The 18,983-nt window shown below is 37.6% G+C and overlaps 2 protein-coding genes and 1 pseudogene across 7 annotated transcripts in view; all 3 read left to right on the forward strand.

Moving 5' to 3' along the window:
* Positions 1-18,983, forward strand: part of SS18L1 (SS18L1 subunit of BAF chromatin remodeling complex) — a 259,676-nt gene that overhangs the window by 237,785 nt on the left and 2,908 nt on the right. The gene's annotated exons all lie outside the window — the stretch shown is intronic.
* OSBPL2 (oxysterol binding protein like 2) overlaps positions 1-18,983 on the forward strand; it is a 122,052-nt gene that overhangs the window by 18,049 nt on the left and 85,020 nt on the right. The window lies entirely within an intron of this gene.
* Positions 226-12,293, forward strand: LOC138149484 (rRNA-processing protein FCF1 homolog pseudogene; annotated as a pseudogene).

Below are 18,983 nucleotides of genomic sequence, written 5' to 3' on the forward strand. Positions count from 1 at the left end.
TTGAAATAAATGTAAAGTATCATAGTATATAATTTTTCTTTTAATAAATTGGTTTGGCCCTCATACTACCCTACACTGTTGCTGAACAAATTTTTAAAAATAACCAACTTGGGGTGTCTAGGTGGCGCAGTGAATAGAGCACCGGCCCTGGAGTCAGGAGGACCTGAGTTCAAATTCGGCCTCAGACACGTGACACATTTACTAGCCATGTGACTTTGGGCAAGTCACTTAACCCCAATTGCCCTCCAAAAAGCAAAAAAGTAAAAAAATAAAAATAAAAATAACCAACGTGAAAAATGAAGCCCTCAATATTTAGCTGTGTAGTCTAGCAAAACTAATCCCTGTATTGGCCATGTATGAAAATATGCCTCTTTTTGCATTTCAAGTCCATCACCTCTCTGTCAAGGGATGAGTGGTATGCTTCATCTTCAGTTTTTTGGATTTATGGTTTTTATCATTATATTGTTCAGGTCTCTGAAGTCTTCCAAAGCTGTTTTTATATCACTTCATAGAGATTTTCCCAGTTTACTCTGAAACAATTCATCTCCTCATTTCTGCAGTCCATTTTAGTGCATAGTTCTTATCACTGCTATATACAAGATTAAGTGCTTAGAGTATGTGTGTGTATACACATATATTTGCGTATTTACATATCTCTATGTGTATCATGTGCATGTAACTGAGGACTTTACAAAGGGAATATTTAATTCAAAAAGTATAATCAAATAGACAGACTTACTCCTCCAGCACATGGGAGGCATAATTCTCCTTCTTCTGCACCACCTCACTTTCTGGGGAGGGAAAGGGAATTAGATTAAATAGCTTCACCAGGTTTCCATAGAGCACAGTGCCAAGTCTAAAGCCCCCTTGGGTAATGAGTCTCAGGCACCCTGGCTTCTTAGGGCTACGTGCTGGCCTGACTGGCTGGCTGCACCATCCTGACTAACAGTCCTGGCTCTGAGGCCGCCATGACTCAACCTTCCAGTCTGTGTAGATCACCTCCATCACCTGAAACAGAGGAGGACATAGAACACAGCATAGGACCAAACACCCCAGGCCCATTTCTTGGAGCCAGAGTAAAAGAAGTAGAGCAGGGGAAGTTCTTCCCTTCTACATTTGATGATAAGGTCATTAGTAACCATAGAGAGCTATTACAATGGGGTTATAGGGATAAAAGCCTGATTTCTAGGGGTTGAGGATTTAGTAGTGAGGAAGTAGAAGCAAGAAATGTATAATGATTTTTCTAGAATTAATTAACAAGCATGTATTAAATATCTTCTATATACTAGGTACTGTGATAGGCTCTGGGCATAAAAAAGTATAAAATGAACAATCTGCTCTGGCGCATCTTACATTTTGTTGGGGGAGAAACATGTACATATACAAGTAAATACAGAATAAATACAATATTAGTTAAATACAAGGTGAAAAGAGTTTGACAGTGAAAAAATGAAGTGAAAGAAGTTGATAGCTTGAGGAGGTAGCAAGGTCAAAGGGACTTTATTTTATTTTTTTATGGGACACCTGAGCATATATATTTTTTTAAGCAATCGGGGTTAAGTAACTTGCTCAAGGTTACACGGCCAGTTATTTCTGGGTGTTGGGATTCGATTTCCAGGTCGTCCCAACACTGGAGCTGGTGCTCTTACTCGCTGAGCCACCTGGCCGCCCCTAAGCAATTGGGGTTAAGTAACTTGCTCAAGGTTACACGGCCAGGTGTTTCTGGGTGGGTGCTAAGTGTCTGAGCCCGGGATTCGATCTCCAGGTCTTCTCAACACTGGAGCCGGTGCTCTTACTCGCTGTGCTACCTGGCTGCCCCACACCTGAGCATATTTGTAGATGGAGAGAAAGAAGCCAGTACAGACAGATTAAAGATGCTTGAATCAGGAGAACCACATGCATTTTTGACTCTTTTATTTCTAAAATATATCATTATTCACATCTGAATTACCACATTTCATTTAATTTTTAGAGTGGTTGGTTTTATTTTCAAACTTTTCAGTATTTAAGTTTTTTGTTTTGTTTTGTTTTGTTTTAAGAATTAAGTTGGGCCGGCTAGGTGGCACAGTGAATAGAACACTGGCCCTGGAGTCAGGAGGACCTGAGTTCAAATGTGGCCTCAAAACACTTAACACAAAACTAGCCATGTGACCTTGGGCAAGTCACTTAACCCCAATTGTCCTCCACAAAGCAAAAAATGAAATAAACAAACAAAAAAAGAATTAAGCCAAAACACTCTGAACTATGAGAATGTCAGCTATTATTATTTTCATCCAATCTACAATGTATATAAATTATTGACTATGGAAATATATGAATCTTTGGAGTTAAATATATTTCTGGTTGGTTTGATCTGGACACCACAGAAACAGTTTCTGTGTTTGATTGTTAATTTTGTATCTCTGTACAATTATTACCATTGAAGAATTTTTGCATAATTGGTTTTGTGGAACTGCTGTGTCATGGTAGCCCTTAATGGCCATGAGGCATATTTGGCAACCTAATTAAAGTTCAAGATATAGCTTGGAAATTTAATGTGGAGCACCTGACTATATTTATGGTCCTTTTAAATGCACATTTAATAATATTAATTTAAAATGAATGCGTCATTAAAAGTGATTCATTGATGTGAATATTAATAATTGTTATGATGTTGGTATCAGGGCCCTGCCCCAGCTCAGACACTTACTTAGGGCTGTGAAAAAAATCCATAGGTGCGCTGCTCTTAGATCTCAGACTGTGAAGGCTTCTGGTAACATGGGGAAGCAAAAAAAGGCAAGGAAATACTCGACCATGAAACGAAAGCCTAGTTTATGAGATGAGAGATTAAAAGGAAAAGATCGATTAAAACCAAAAAAGAAAGAGAAGAAAGATCCCAGTGCTCTCAAAGAAAGAGAAGTTCCCCAGCACCTGTCCTGCTTGTTCTTCCAATATAACACACAGTTGGGACCCCCTTACTACATCTTGGTTGATACCAACTTTATTAACTTCTCCATCAAAGCCAAGTTGGACTTAGTGCAGTCAGTGATGGATTATCTGTATGCCAAGTGCATTCCCTGTACAACTGACTGTGTGATGGCTGAAATTGAAAAACTGGGGCAGAGGTACCAGTAGCCCTGAGGATTGTCAAGGACCCACCATTTGAACAATTGCCATGCATGCACAAAGGAACATATGCAGATGATTGCTTAGTCCAGAGGGTCACTCAGCACAAGTGTTACATTGTGGCTACAGTTGATCGAGATCTTAAGCGAAGAATCCGAAGATCCCTAGAGTTCCCATCATGTACATTTCTACCCATAGGTATAACATCAAGAGAATGCCAGATGATTATGGAGCCCCTCAGTTGTAACATCAAGAGACTGAACTTCTTGTCACGCCCGTCTACAAAATACCATTCTGGTCCCTTTCTTGTCCTTTTGTGTAAAATGGGGTTGCAGAGATTTATTTTTTTATCCTATTCTGAAATGATTTTTGCATGTTAATGAAAAACTCATTTAATTTATACGTAAATCAGTTTTGTTCAGACAAAAAAAGAGAAAAAAACCCATAATGTCAGTACACTTCGAATAAGAACTTATAATAAAGTAAAGGTGACTACCACTTAATCAAACAGAGCAACATGGCTAAGTCAATAAAACCAATACCAAAAAAAACCCTTTTTTACTTCCACTTTTTGACTTTAAGCAGAGACAATTCTTACTTGGGAAAGATTTTATTTTTTCTCCTTGAATCAAGTCAGAGCACTATAAAAGTGTTTGTTGAATGAGAGCTAATAATACTAATGATCCTGAATGACCTTTAATGTTTCTCTAAACTTGAGCTTAGCCCACTTCTATATGTGGATTCTAATGAATAAACAAATACAGGCCTAAGTAGCAGATAAACATTTAATATGCTTTTGTTAGAGGCCCCAAAAGTATCTTATAAGGATCTAAAAAGTGAAAGCAGCTTAACAACCTTTGTGACAACAGGCAAGACACTTCACATTTCTGGGTCTCAGTTTCTTCATCTGTAAAATTATTCAATTTGACTGTCATCTCTAACGTCTCTTCTAGCTCAAAATCCATGATCCTTTGATCCTAAGTGAAATCTTTTCTGGCCTTAAATCTAAAAGGAACTAGAAGTCCTTTTCTCTTTAAATACTAGAAATCGTTAGTCTAGATTCAGTTTCATGTTGAATTAGTCTTACGATTCATTGAATTTCCAGTTATATTCTTGGAATAAGTATAGCATGAACAACGTTTATTTTACATATATGCATACATACACATATATAGTTATAGTTCTCCTAAGAGCAACATTAAACATGGAAAATATTACTTCATATATGTAACGTTATTAAATTAAAAAGGAAATTGGATGGTGGTTTAGATGTAAGAATGGAAAAAAAGTCAAGGAATGATCAGGAAAGGATTAGGGTTTTGTGGTAAACATCAAAATCAATTCTAGTCTACGCCCTTGGAGGAAACTCTACTGTTAAGGAGTGCTTTTTTGGATGTTTTACTTGTTGACAGACTGTTGCCCCACCAAGCTGTACTCTGTCGTACAGGTAACCTTTTCGGAATAGAATATATTCCTTTAGAAGCCTCTTGAGTGCTAGAGGATTCTAGCATCACGACCTTCACTCTCATTTTCATGGACTGAATGAATGAATGCATTTTTTAAATGTTTACACTATGCTAAATACCGGGACTCCAAATTCAAAAGTGAAATAGTTCTTGTTCACAAGGGACTTAGATTTTAACAGGGGAAGATAGCACATGTAGGGGAGTAGTGCCTGAAAGGAATATTTTGGTTTGGAAAGTCATAGGGATAGAGAGTAGAGGCATAGGGGAGCAGATTGACAAACCCTTTTCATTAGTATTGGCAGTCCTGTTTTGGTTATGGTTCTAGAGCTAGAAAGGTGAAAGAAAAGAGCTAGAAAATTGCTGAGACAAAGTGAAATATGGCTGGAGGCACTCATCAGTCAGAGCAACACAGACTCTACAGTGGGAGTTCCAGAACTGAAAGGGTTAAATTGATCATCTCCCTCCTCTTCCAATCTATAAATGTACAAGATACTATAGAACATGCAACTATTCTTTATTAGTAGTAGTTGCAGCAATAGTAGTATTATATATTACATTTATTATTTACATAATTTTTATTTATTATTTTTACATCATCTTTATCTATGATTGCGTTATTATATATTACATTTCTTTAGTTTTGTGCATAGTATACTGTATACTTTACTTAATATACTGTAAATTATGGCTACCTGTATATGTGTCTTATTCCCCACCTCTATTGTGAGCCCCCACAACCTAACAGTTGAAATTAAGCTTTGTATCTTTTCCAGGGCATAACATAGTACCCTATACATAAGTAGGGACTTAATGAACATTGATTGTATTACTAAGTGGTTAGATATGCAGGCCCCAGCCTTCCCTTTCTTCCTGCTAATATATATCTTTTGACCTAAACAAAAAACAAAATAATAAAACCAAACAAAAACCTTTCCTTAGCAGCTACAGAAGGAAGAAAAGAAACCTAGTCAGTTTGGTTGCAGTGATTAAAAAAATCCTGAGTGAGGTAATACAAATATTATCCTTGCTTTCTTTACAAGAAAGAAAGAAAAATGACTTGCTGGAGGTGACACAGCTAGTAAGTGGCTGGGCTGGTTTTCTAAATTCAAGTCTTTGTACACTAACTACATTACTTCTCTTCTTTATGCCAAGAGGAGAGGTAGAATTAGAAGCAACAGTTTAAATAGAATTTAAAGCATCTAGTTTTACTAGTTGTGGATTGGACTTGAGCTGTTGAGTCCTATGTTTATTCCAGATTCTTGATATATGTGGTACTGTCACCAAGAAGAAATGTTTCTGGTTCTGAAGCTAACTCTCATAACTACTAGAAGTAATACAGAATATCCTTTTCATTCATGGAAGCAGTTTCTACTTCTACTGGAAATGAATGAGCTTCTTCTAGTCACCTCCTTTGACTTTTATTTTCTATATCCCAGTCTACCTCTCAGTGCTACATTACCTTCTGACATATATGGAAGTAGAAGGTGACCGTTGTCACCTAACTTTCTTTAGTTCAGACTTATTTGACTAGTAGTGCTTTGGCCTTTGATGACTAAGGGTGATAGAGAAGTAGGATAAGAGAAGATTACTTTTTATAGGATTTTGTGTATGCTTGCTTTCTCTGCCATACATCTTTTCATAAGCAAAGCACCCTGGGTAGCCATTGTAGGAGTACTATTCACAAGGTACTAGTTATTTTTTTAAGTACTGGTTTTGATATTTGCCCCTCTGTTTTCAATAATAGAGAATATTAAGTTTCACTTAAACAATGATATGTAAAAGAACTCACATTTACTTCTTCATGTTTGTAAATAAATTTAATGAATAGTTTTTTTAAACTTAGGTTTTATTTTAGATAGTCCTTGTTAGATTAACAGTTGAATAAAAATGAAGTTAAAGTAATTTTGAGAATTGCTGTCTGAATACTTTAATCAGTAATCACTGACTCCTAGGTCCCTATTATGAATATGAGACTTTAAGAACTATACTTCTTAAATTACTACTGTTCACCAGCAGGGGTTAAATTTGAATTATCCTTTACCCAGTTCAGCAAAGTCTTTGAAAGGTGGCCTTGATTTATGCTGGCAGCCAGTATGGTAAAAATCAGGTGGTAGTGCTGATAGCAAGCCGAGAGGTGTAGCTAATCCTAATTTACTTGAATGATACGTTGAGGCTTGAAAAAGAACACTAGGCTAGTTATATATAATGAAATTTGAGAGACACTTGGGTTTAAGGAATCAGAAATAAGGTGTTTAACTCACAAAAAACAAAGTGTTTCAGTGGATTATAGGTTCAATATAAGGCAACAGTGTGTCATGCTAATTACTATCATAGTCTAATACTAATAGTATATACTTAACTAATACTAATACTATCTTAGTCTGCATTAGCAAGGTATGGTGTCCAGGAATAGGGAGGTGATGGTTCTGATGTGCTCTGTCTCCCTTGATCAGAACATGTATGGAGTATTGTGTTCAGTTTGGGGAATCACATTTTAGGAAGGACAATGACAGGGACTCGTTAGTTGATGAATGTCTGGAGAAGGGTATCCAGGAGGGTGAAAAGGCTTGATATTGTGCTATAAGAGAGCCAGTTGAAGGAATTGGGGATAGTTAACCAGGAAAAGAGAAGATTGTCAGATGAACATATAAGTAAAGCTAGAAGGGACCACAGAGGTCATCTAGTTCAAGCTTTTTCATTTTATAGATGTGGAAACTCAGGGGGAGGGAGATTGGGTGACTTGCCCAAGGTCGCACAGGTAGTAAGTAGCAGAACTACAATTAAGACTTTCTCTCCAAGACCAAATCCAGCTCTGTGCCATATTGCCTCTCAGGAGGGTCACAGTAGCTCTCTGCAATTATTTGAACAATTCTCTCATGGAAGAGGGATTAAATTTGTACTCGTTGTTCTTAAGTCTCCTTCAGCTGCAAATGGGTGGAAAACAAATACAGATTTGTCGTCAGCAAAAAACTTGTAATAGAGCTGTCTAAAGGAAGGAAGGAAGGTCTACATCATGAGAAGGTGGGCTTCTCCTCACTTGATTGACTCCATTTTATAAGTACAAACTTTATGACTGTTTGTCAGGTATATTGTAGATGGGATTTTTTAACAGATGAGTAAGCCAGATGATAATTCCTAATTTTGTGACTCTGTGACATGTTGACATGGATATCTGCTTTATTTGATGGCAAAAAAAAAATCCCATGAACATTTTTATTTCTGACAAGAATAAAGCACAGTGAATTTGACTTTTCATAATAATATTACCTTGATATAGAACGTTCATATAGGTTTTTTTTTTTTTTTGCTTTTTGGAGGGGGAGGGGAGGGCAAGGCAGTTGGGGTTAAGTGGCTTGCCCAAGGTCACATAGATAGTAAGTGTTAAGTGTCTGAGGACAGATTTGAACTCAGGTCCTCCTGATTCCAGTGTTGGTGCTCTATCCACTGCACCACCTAGCTGCCCCTTCTCAGTTAATTCTTATGGTAACCCTAAGAGATAGACAGGACAGGTATTAAATTATATTTTTTACAGTTGAGGAAAATGAGTCTCTAGACTATTAAGTGACTAGCCTAAGGTTATATAGCTAACAAATGGTGAAGTCAGGCCTAGGACTGTCTTCTGCCTTCCAGGAGTACAGATTTAAACTAAAAGAGACTTTAAAGGTCAATGTGGTTCAAGCTCTTCATTTTACTGAGGCCCACTTCTGACCCTCAGAGGAATACAGGTAGTAAGGGCCAGAGCTGGGATATAAACCCAGGTGCTTTTATCTCAAAACCAGCACCTTTTCTACTGTACATTATTCCAGTTGCTGTTTTTCTATTCATTGTACTATGCTGCTTTTCTACTAATATTTCTTCATGTTATATAGGTTGAATAAGTTAGAACAATAGGCATTACAACTAAATTATACCAATTCATTAGAAATAATAGGTGAAGCAGTTTAAATGGAATATCTGACATTTAGCAGAGGTGTGACTTGAAACAGCTAGTGGGCAGTTTGGCTGGGTAGCATGCATGAGGGGAAACAATATAAAATCTGGCTAGAATGGTATGTGGGAGTCAGATTATGATGTTCTTTAACTCTACAAGGACCAGAATTTAAGAGTACCTCAAAGGACCACCTTGCATCAATTGATGCAGTGCACTATTTTTATTATAAGGCAAAGAAAACAGCAATAGTAAGATAAACTTTTTTTCCCCCAAAGTAAAATATTAATATTTTTGTGTCAGTTGATGCATTTGGTTCTAATGTTAAATGCAAGATTGAGGAGTTTATATTTTATCGTAGTGACAATAGTGAACCACTGAAGGTTTTTGAAAAAGAGTGACAGCTCTGTATTTTATGAATATTCATTTGACAATTATATATGGAAGCCAGATTGCTGGACCAGTGTATATATACTAGGAGGGAAATCAGGCCAGGGGTGGGGAACCTGTGGCCTTTTAGGTCCTCAGGTGCAGCCCTTTGACTGAATCCAAACTTCCCAGAACAAATTCCCTTAATAAAAGGATTTATTCTGTAAAACTTGGACTCAGTCAAAAGTCCACACCCAAGGATTGAGAAGGCCACATGTGGCCTTGAGGCTGCAGGTTTCCCATCCCTAGTATAGTATGTCTCTGTGTCTGGGTTTCTCTGTGCCCATGTACTTTGTGTTGTGTGAGGTTGAGGAGTCCCCTAGTTGGCTATGGAGGGTAGTGGTGGTGTATGTGTCTTGGGAAGAGAAGAGGTTTTTCAATCTTGACTTTGTGGCTAAGACATTTATAGTTAAACTTCTTATATGGTATCTCTCTCTCTCTCTCTCTCTCTCTCTCTCTGTATATATATATATATACATATACATACATACACATATATAGTATATAAACCATATACGTATAAAGTATATAGTTATACTTTTCTCTGCTCTTGAATCCTTTGCCCTCTTGCCCTTCCACTGATTTTGCCCCAAGTCTGATTCACCCCTGCCATCTGCCTTCTCACTGCTAATGTACGGTGCTGGAGGATGTTACACAGCCCTGCTGATTATGTCCGCTACTAATTTATGTTTTCTAATATTAACTGGGTCCTCACTGCATTATGGCAGGACTTTAACTCTTCCCTGACTGTCTATTTAACGTCCTAAAGTGGCTACAATGGTTATTTAAATTACTTTTTTTCTTTCCTTATGAACCTCTTTCCCCTTTCCCTTTCCTACTCACCAGTGAACTTTATAGAGAAAAAAGAGACTTAGTTCTCCATGAGGAATAGGAATATGGATAGAGATGGGGACTGGGCCTCTGATGTCATTGGCATTGAGGAATCTTGAATGAGGTCAGCACCTTCTCTGCAGCTCTAGGTTTAGTTGCCTAGAGCGCCTTGAGATGAAGTGACTTGCTTAGGGTCACAGAGGAAGTACATGTCAGATGAAGGACTTGAACCTAGATTTCTTGGCTTTGAGGCTAACTCTCTAGCCATTCTCACTGTGCTGACTGGCCCTCTTTACCCTCGTTCTACAGTTCAAAAGCCCTTTGGCTTTCTCTCTTGTGTTCTTTGTTCCAGTTAGTGAAGAAGCAGTGCTATTCCTCAGCAAGGCAGATCTCTCTACTTGTGGGGACTTGAAACTGTGCCCTCCAATCACCTTCCCTGAAATCATCCTCTCTTTAGATTCTCTAATTTGCCATCTCTTATCTACTGGCTTCTTTCCTGCTGCCTGAAAAGATGACCAGTTCTCTCCCACTGTGTAACACAAAATGAAACCCTTCATTTGACCCTCAAGAATCTTTGTTTATAACACATTGCCTCTATTTCTCTCATTCACATTTATAGTATGGTTCTGGAAGGTTCCCAGCAATCTCTTAATTGCCTTGTCTGATGGTCTTTTTTCAATTCCCATCTTTTGTGACCTCTCTATAGCATTTGATACTGTTGACCCACCCTCTGTATACTCTTTCCTCCACTCCTTCCTTTAAGAGTTTTTTTGGTTTTCTTTCTTTTTCTCTAACTACCCCATGACCTGTCTTTCCAAATTCAAGTGTGTTCCAGGGGTCTATCTAGGACCCTTCTCCCTCTCCCTCTTCCTCTCTCCCTTTCCCTCTCTTCCCTTCCTTCCCCCTCCTACTCCTCGCCAGTGATCTCATCAGTAACCATGTGTTTAACTGTCATTTTACACAGATGATAACTAGATCTATATATCCAGCCCTAAACTTTCTCTGGAGCTCTTATTCTGTATCACTGATTGCAAGTTGACCATTTTCTTTTTTTTTTTTTATTTTAAGCAATCAAGGTTAAGTAACTTGCTCAAGGTTACACGGCCAGTTATTTCTGGGTGTGGTGCTGAGTGTCTGAGCCCGGGATTCGATCTCCAGGTCGTCCCAACACTGGAGCTGGTACTCTTACTCGCTGAGCCACCTGGCCGCCCCAAGTTGACCATTTTCAAGTGGACATTCTGTTAAGCATCTCAAATTCAACATTTTCAAAACAACTTGTTACCAACCTTGCCCCACAACTCACCTCTCTTCCTATTTCTTTTAATGTCACCACCATTATTCTTTCAGTCACCTAGATCCACAACTTGACTCCTCACTTTCCCCTCAACCTGTACACCCAGTCAGCTACCAACTCTTTGCAATTCTGCCTATACCACATTTTTCACATCTCTCCATTCATAGGCCACTACTCTAGTTCAAGTTCTCTTTTACCTTTTGCCTGGGCTGTTGCATTAGCCTCTTTGACATTGCTTGCCTGCCTCAAGTCCTTCCACTCTCCAATATGTTCTCCATAGAACTGCCAAGGTAATTATTTCTGAAATAACAGTTCTAACCATGTCCCTCACCTGCTTTATAAGCTCCAGTGGCTTCTTGTTTTCTTAATTTTTTTGGATCAAATACACACTCCTGTTTGTCATTTAAAGACCTTCACAATCTGGGGCTAACCTACCTTTGCCCCTTTCTTTCCCAACCCCCACCTCCCCAATTTTACTCTTCGTTTTTCTCCTTCATGCATTCTATAATCTAGACATACTGGCCCACTTGCTGGTCCTTGACTCTCCCTTTTCTGTGCCCTTGTAAAGGCTATCCCCCATGCCTATAATGTACTGCCTTTTCACTTACACTTCAAAAACTCCCTGGTTTGTTTCACCTCTCAGCTGTGAAGCCTGAAACCTTTCTTCATCAAGGGAGGGAGAGGAAGAGAGAGGGACAAGGGTCCTGGGTAGACCCTTGGAACACACTGGAATTTGGAAGGACAGGCCATGGGGTAGTCAGACAAAAAAGAAAGAAAACCAAAAAAACCTGTTCAAGGAAGGAGGGGAGGGGAGAGTATACAGAGGGGTGGTCAGAAGTATTTATTTTGTATAGACATATGTGTAGATGCTGTTTTTCTCTATAAAAGTAAGTTCCTTGAGAACAGTCACTGTTTCATCCATGTCTTAGAATCACTGGCACCTGATACAATCAATGCCTGGCAAATGTCTGGTGCTTAATAAATGTTTGTGGTTGTTGAAATGAGGGCCTCAGTTTCCTGGTCTGTTAAAATGAGAATAATAATGTCTTGCTGTTTACCATACAAGAAACTGTTAAATGCTGGGGATGGGGAGGTGGGAGAGGGGAGGCCAAGTAGGAGAAGACTGAAAAGGGTGCTGGATCTGCACTTAAGAAATCATTGGTAACCTTGGAAAAAGCAAAAATTTGGGGAATTTAAAGAGATTATATATGTTAAGAGTTTTTTATATGGTTCAGTTTTTTCTAAAGCATATTTTAATTCTCTTAACCTCCTTTGCATTACTTGTATAAGTATCTTTATATACTTCATTTGCTATTTTAAATGGTGCAGTAATATTCCATTAACTTGACCTTTAAACAGATGGCTGCTGAAGGCTCTTCCAACTCTTAAATTACATGATTTTAAAAAATTTATTTGTAATTAATATATGTTCTTATTCTGCTAATAATACTTCAGTTCACTTCATAAAAAGTCTTTCCATATTTGTGTTCTTCATATCTGTTTTTAATGACATTATGAGAAGCAGTGTGATATATTGGATCGAGAGCCAGTCTTGTAGCCAGGAAGTTGTTGTTGTTCAGTTGTTTCAGTTGTTACCCTATGTTAGGTTTTGTTGGCAGGGATACTGGAGTGGTTTGCCATTTCCTTTCCCAGCTCATTGTACAGATGAGGAAACTGAGGCAAACAGGGCTGAGTGACTTTCCCAGGGTCACACAGCCAATAAGTGTCTGAGGTCAGATTTGAATTCAGATCTTGACTCCAGAATTGACACTCTACCCACTACATCACTTAACTGTTCGTAGATAGGAAGACCTGGGTTCTAATTCTGTCTCTGACACATGAGCTCTGTGATCATAATCAGGTAACAACATATGGCCTCTGGGCAACTTTCTAAGTATTTGTGTTACAGGAAGTGGCTGATTTAAGTCTGTGGGAGTTTTCAAATCATGAAATCATAGGTCTATACTCTCTCAAGAACCTTCTTCCCTTATCCCTCCCCCCCTGCCAAGAGACCATAGTATCCTATTATATCAAAGTGACATTTATTTAGATGTTCCACAATATATATTCACTCTAAAGTTCTGGTATCTTTTTTTTTTTTTTTTTTGCTTTTTGGAGGGCAGTTGAGGGTAAGTATCTTGCCCAAGGTCACACAGCTAGTTTTTTTGTGTGGGTGTTAAATGTCTGAGGCCTGAATCGAACTCGGGTCCTCTTGACTCCAAGGCCGCAGCTTTACTCACTGCGCCACCTAGCTGCCCCTCTGGTATCTTTTCTGTGTAGGAGGCAGAATGGTTCAGTGAAAGGACATGTTCCTCTGGATTCAGAAGATGTGGGTTCAGATCCTGACAATTACTTAACTGAGTGACCTTAACCTGTCACTTAACCTCTTTAATTTTCAGTCCCTCAGTTGTAAAATAGGACTCGATGCCCTCTGAGGTCCCTTCCAGCTCTAGCTCTATGATCCATATACAAATAAAATAGTTATGAACATTTTTTGGAGCAGAAATGCCCTTCCCCCCTTTTAATGATACAACTGGGGTCAAATCCCAGCAGAAAGATTGTGGGTTTTAGTTTTGTGATTTTTATTGTATATTAACGCTTGAATGTCCATAAATCATGCACCAATTATCATGAGGGAGCTTGTTAACTGGCTACAACATAAGAAAAGTCCTACAAATTCATAGTAGGGTGAGGTACTCATTAATCAAAACAGAAACTACCTGAAAATAAGATAGCTTTTTGTGTTTCTTGATGGTGATTTGTTTTCCTTTCAAAAGTGAATGGTTTTCTATGTAATATGTCTAAAGTATGCTTTCCTAAAGGATCAAGCTAGGTTCCTTGTGTGAGAAACTTTTTTTTTCCTTCACCAAATTTAACATAGTTACATAGAGAATGAGTGGAAAGTGGATATCCTCCAAAATTCTCTTTTCTATCTGTGCTTGGTTAGCTAATGAGTTCCTGTGGGTTCAGTTATCACCTTTGTGATAATCTGTACATCTAACCCTAATCTCTTCCAGAATATCACCTGGATATCCTCATCAGTTTCTCAAACTCAGCCTGTGAAAAAGAGAGCTAATTATCTTCCTTCTTTAAACCCACTCTTGTCTCAAAACTTCACTACTTCTGTTGAGAGTGCTACTGATACTTCTAGTTATCCAGGTTCATTTCCCTTCCTGATTGCATCTCACTGCTGCTACCTCCCCTACCCCCAGTCAGTTGCTAAATCTTATCCATGCTCTCTCTACAATATGTCTTGCATCTGTCCCCTTTTGCTACCCTAGTTCAAATCCTTAAGTCAGTCCATCCAACAAGCACCTATTTTGTTCCAGTAAGTCAGTAAGCATTTACTAAGTGCCTTCTGTGTGCCAGACATTCTGCTAGGTGTTGGGGATACAAAGGTAAAAACAAAGTAGCCTGTGCCCTCAATCACCTTCATTTTATAAGGGTAGACAAAATTTCCAGTTAGAAATGTATACAAAATAAAAAGAAGATATTTTTGAAGGGGAGGGCACTAGCAAGTAGAAAGGGGAATTGGAAAATGCTTTGTGTTGAAGATAAGAGTCTTGAGGGAAGTATGGGGTTCTATCAGGCAGATTGAAAACATTCTCCAAGGCATGATGGACAATCAGTACCAAGGCCTACAGGTAGCGTGCAGTTTGTGAGAATCATCACTGAGGCCATTTTGGCTAGACCTCTCATGGGATCTATTTGCTCTAGTCTCCTAATTGGTTTCCATGCTTCATTCTTTCCCCTCTCCAGTTCTTCCTCTACCTAGCTGCCAAATTAATATTTCCCATAGATCTTTCCATGTTGCTACCTTACTTAGAAATTTTCATTGACTTCCTGTTGTGCCTAGACTTCTCAGTCTGACATTTTGAGCCTGCCACATGATGGTTCTCTCCTACTTTTCTTTTTGGAGGGCAGTTGGGGTTAAGTGACTTCCCCAAGGTCACATGGCTAGTTTTTGTGTTAAGTGTCTGAGGTCATATTTGAACTCAGGTCCTCCTGACTCCAGGGCTGGTGCTCTATTCACTGCACCACCTAGTCGCTCCTCTCTCCTACTTTTCTAGCCTTATTTCATAAGCTCTGTTCGAGCCAAACTGACCCAATAACATGACCCTTTCTGTTTCAGTGTTTTTCAGTCTGACTCATCAGTCAGTCAATAGTAGATCTACCTATATGAGCCAAGCACTGTGCTAGGCAAGGGGGGGATACAAAGGCAGAAATGAAACTTGCCTAGAATATATCACTCATCACCTTAGCTTCTTGAAATTCCTAGCTTCCCTTAAGGCTGCTTCTAACAGGGAATCTTTCTTAGTCCTCTTAATTATTTTGTATTCATTTCTCTCTATATATGTAGAATATATAGTCATTAAGAAGAAGAACCACTTTGTTTTTTCCTATTCTCTTAAATCACAGTACTTAATTAATATTTAATTATTTTAATTAATTAAACAGTATTTAATTAATATTAGTTGAATCTATTGAAATACAGAATGAAAGTAGATCTTTCTGTCATTAGTGAATATTAATATCCCAAGTAAAGTTTTTTAATTATAAGGGAAGGTATTTACTGTTATCATCTATTTTCAACATATGGTATATAAAATTATCTTACTAGCAATGGTTTCAAAAGACTGTACCAGATTTATAAAGTTTCACTCTCCATTTTATTTGTGTATCAGTATGGTTTTCATTTGTTGGAGGTGATAGTCTTCTTCTTACTTTTATTTCAGTCTCTGATTTTCTTTTATTTCTTTATAGTTGGAATGTTTAGATAAATCATAGCCAAGTAGTAGGTTAGCCACCATAAAATAAGGGCCTCAACTCTTTTCTTTTTCTTTTGCCACGAGTGGAGTTGGCTTTTCCACCTGATTCTAAAATTACAGGCAATATCTGCTCAAATAACTATTCCTAGTCCTGAACGGTTAGAGAACGATTATAACTTTATGTCCCTTAAAAATGAGTAAAATCAGTTTTTATTATTAAAATAATTATAGCTAATAAATCAGACAATTAAAAAAACTGAGATTTCTGAAGCAGCCTTGCTAAGATCTGTAGCAAGATTTGTAGCAATCTGTAGCAAGATTCTGAAGCAGCCTTGTACAGATACTATACTTTTGCTGACTTTAAGAACACAGTGATAAGTATTATTTCCCAATTTTTTGAAAAATAGTGACTAATGCATCAGAACTAAATTCTACTCCTGTCAGTATTCATATGCCATATGTTAGAATTAGCAAATGGAGGTGAAGGTGAATCTCTTTCAACTTTTATAATGGACTTGTTTGCCTTGAAAATTTCATGATTCCATTTTCTCTTTCACCCTCCCTAATTTTTTTTTTTTGGCAGTACATATGCAGAAGTATGTTGTGAGCAAATTGCAGACTAAGTGTTTAATTTTTCCATTATTGATATGGAATAAAGGTATTGTGGACTTGACGAACAGGTGTTTTTTGGGGAAGAAAAATTAACATTTATGATATAGAGGCATGAGTATCTGGACAACTCATGCTAGTTGGGTTCTTTTGCTAACTGATTCTGACATTGAACTAGTTAAGGTAATGTCTATGAGAGTAATGTTCATCATTTTTTTTTTTTGTTTTTTGGAGGGCAGTTGGTGTTAAGTGACTTGCCCAAGGTCACACAGCTAGTTTTTGTGTTAAGTGTTTGAGGCCGAATTTGAACTTAGGTCCTCCTGACTCCAGGGCCAGTGCTCTATTCACTATGCCACCTAGCTGCCCCAATGTTCATCATTTTCAAAAAAGAATTTTTAAGATTTCTTTTTTATTATTATTATAACCCTTAGCTTAGAGAAGGCTATTAAACAGACTACCATGTGCCATATTAAAATGAAGCCATGCTGTTGCCTAAATCACATTATTTGGCATTAAATCCTTTTACTGGAAAAGTGAATAATAATAATAATAATAATAATTAACATTTATATAACGTTTTACATATTTCATTTAATACAACACTGATAGGTGCTATTATTGTTTCTGTTTTGTAAATGAAGATAATGGAGGATGAGAGAGGTTAAGGAACATTTCTAGAATCATGCTAGTGTTTTTAGCTAGATTTGAACGCACATCTTCTTGACTAAGCCCTGTCCACTACAGTGTTAGATTTGCTGTCAGATCAAGTTGCTATGTGGATTGGTTTTGTCTATCTTTTCTTGTTTCAAGGAAAGGTTCACTGTGGGAGGAAGGTTATATATAGAAATACCCGAGATAAAACAAAATATATCAATAAAGCTTTTAAAATTAAAACCATTTGTGAATATTAAAAGAGTCCTCTGCAGCTGATGTTGATTTATTTGTTGCAGTTATTTTTATGGTGGTCCTTTTACAAATACTTCTTATGAACACTATAATATGAGATGACCAGATGTTAAATGAAATGATTTTTCTTGTTGCCTGTGGCCTCACAATAAAATTAATTTTACCATCTCCCATATTTGTCTCTCTTAAGAGAACTTGTGAACCATCCTTTCATTTAGCTACAGTTTTCCTTTTTTTTTCTTGTTTCCTTTGTAACGAGAATGTCAATATTGATTCAATTTTATCCTTCCTGTATTATGTGCATTTGGTCATTAGATAAAAATCACTTTGACTTACAAAAGCTATGCTATTTTTTTAAAAAAGGTTTAAAAAAAATTACTTTTGTCTTTATGTCTGGGATTTCCCAATTCTGTTTCCAGATTGAACCCTCTTTCATGACAAAGTAAAACAAACAAAAATGTCCTGAAGTGTGTGACTGGGCTTGGAGTCAGGAAGCTCTGGGTTCAAATACTATCTTAGACACTAATGAAGAATGTGACTTTGGGCAAGTCACTTAACCTCTCTAGCCTTCAGTTTCCTTATTTGTAAGATGAACAGATTGGACAGAACTCGGCCTCCAAAGTCCCTTCTGGTTCTAGATACATGATCCTAAGTCTTCTCTACCATGAGAAAGGAGGGTTTGAGTCATTAACTCTTATCTAGAACCTTTGTTGCTTTTTCTGTTGATTACAGTTCAAGTTTTGGTAATCTCGTTAACATTATTGTAGTTAATATGTAGAAGCAGCTAGGTAGCTCAATGGATAGAGTGGTTGGCATGGAGTCAGGAACAACTGAGTTCAAATTCATCCCAGACACCTAATAGCTGCGTGACCTTGGGCAAAGTCACTTAACCTTTGTTTGCCTTAATCCTCTGGAGAAGGAAATGGCAAAAACACTCCAGTATCTTTGCCAAGAAAACCTCTTGGAATGGTATTGGTGTGCTGTGCTCCACAGGGTCACAGAGGTGGACACAACTGATTGACTGAACAGGTCACTGTGTATATTGTTCTTTTGGTTCTACTTATTTTGCTCTGTATCAGTTAATACAAATCATGCCTTGTTTCCCTGAATTTCTCATTAGTATCATTTATTACTGTACAGTGATATTTGATAATGTTCATGTGGCATAGTTTTTCCAGGCATTCCCCAGTTGATGGGCACCCACTTTGTTTTCAGTTTTTTTGTCATGATAAAGAACGCTACTGTGAATTTTTTGGTAAGACTTTTGTTTTTGTTTTTGACTTGGAATGTAACGCCTAGTAGTGAGATTGCTGTGTCAAAGGGTATGGACAGTTTAGTTTTCTTGTATAATTAATTTCAAAATGAAATATAGAACAGTTGGACTGCACTCCATTAGTGTATTAGTGTGCTTGCCTTCCCACTGCCTCTCCAACATTGACTCTTCCATCTTTTTTCGTATTTTTCCATTTGCAGGTAAGGTGAACCTCACAGTACTTAATTTCATTTATCTTTTAGTTATTTGGAGCATGTGTTCATGTGATAATTTGTAGTTTGCCTTTCTTTTAAAAACCATTCATAGCCATTAGCCGCTTATCTTTTGGGGAATGGCTCTTGGTAATGTATATTTTTGTCAATTCCCTGTGTAT

Source organism: Petaurus breviceps, unplaced genomic scaffold (genome assembly GCF_028583685.1).
Source record: "Petaurus breviceps papuanus isolate PSGF00001 unplaced genomic scaffold, PetGlider_PUasm1.0 90847, whole genome shotgun sequence".
NCBI classification, from domain to species: Eukaryota; Metazoa; Chordata; class Mammalia; order Diprotodontia; family Petauridae; genus Petaurus; species Petaurus breviceps.